Source organism: Aulonocara sp. 'chitande type north' Nkhata Bay, linkage group LG4, assembly GCF_057382095.1.
Source record: "Aulonocara sp. 'chitande type north' Nkhata Bay isolate Kocher_YH1m ecotype deep benthic linkage group LG4, A_spYH_male_GT1.1, whole genome shotgun sequence".
Lineage (NCBI taxonomy): Eukaryota > Metazoa > Chordata > Actinopteri > Cichliformes > Cichlidae > Aulonocara > Aulonocara sp. 'chitande type north' Nkhata Bay.
The window spans coordinates 33,985,988-33,986,764 of record NC_141347.1 but is presented as its reverse complement, the minus strand read 5'-3'; positions in this window follow the sequence as shown (position 1 = coordinate 33,986,764).

The following is a 777-nucleotide window of genomic DNA, read 5'->3' as shown; positions in this document are numbered from 1 at the left end:
ACGTCACCGCGGCGTCACGGTAAGGAGCGAGGGGGCGGAGCTAATCACAGCAACACGGGCATACACAACTGTTCTTCCTACTTTGTGAGGACCTGCGGGCACGTAAAGCGGAGTCTCTATTAATACTATTAACCTGCCATTAACGTAAGCACTAAAACCACGACTAAACCTTTAATAAACACGCGCCTGAAAGTGAAAAACAGAAACGTTTTAATGTCCTCAATAGCTTGGTTTTAAATCAGGATCGGTCCCCACAAATGTATAGAGACAGGTATACACATGAACACACGTTACTTTATATCTATGAGAATCTCATATGCAAATAGGAGTGCCCTTTCATATATTTTTTAAAAATGTAATAGCAATATTTAAAAAAACAAAACATTATTTTTGGTTTCTTGTTTTACTGGGTCCAACAAACAGATTAGTGAAACAAGGTGATATAACTAAGTTATATAACTAAGTTCATTTAAAAAAGAAACCTTAAATTAACTTTGGAGACTTTTTGGCAACGTTAAGGAGTAAATAATTAAATAAGGAATATTATTGAAAAATAGATGTTTTAATTGAAATGAGGGAACAATAGTAATATAGCAAAGATTCTCTAAAGAGTACAGGATATAAGGTTATTTAAGCACTATGAATTCTAATTTGTGAGAAAGAATAGAGTTTCACCTGCCTTTTAAACCTGTAATTGTAAATGCTGTTATTTTTAAATGTAAATTATAGGTTTGTGTGTCCTAGAAATATTTAAAAATGATACCTATGAAATTGCTA